Here is a 324-nt window from a genome sequence, read left to right as displayed (position 1 = left end):
CCTTGGCCTGGTTGAACCTCACCCCACCCTCCATCCTCCTGTCAGGGCGGTGAGAGCCACAAGGTCTCCTCTGAGCCATCAGAACAATTTCTACACCTTCACTGTGTGGAGGAGACTCGGCACAAGCTTGAGCTGGCCGCAGGCGGCTCCCAGGTGCGGGGGGCACCCGGCGGGGGCCAGCAGGGGAACGGAGCCCACCTGCGGGTGTCCGGGTGCTCGGCGTCGCTGCTGAAGAGATACTCGGCCTCTCTCCAGCGGGCCAGCGTCCCACCCCCGGCGGCTGCTGGGAGGAGAGGAGAGGTTCGGGGGACGCCTCAGTGGGTC

The sequence above is a fragment of the Merops nubicus genome, unplaced genomic scaffold, assembly GCF_000691845.1.
Source record: "Merops nubicus isolate BGI_N331 unplaced genomic scaffold, ASM69184v1 scaffold48041, whole genome shotgun sequence".
Taxonomy (NCBI): domain Eukaryota; kingdom Metazoa; phylum Chordata; class Aves; order Coraciiformes; family Meropidae; genus Merops; species Merops nubicus.
The sequence above is the reverse complement of the archived record's forward strand: the minus strand, read 5'-3'. Positions refer to the sequence as shown.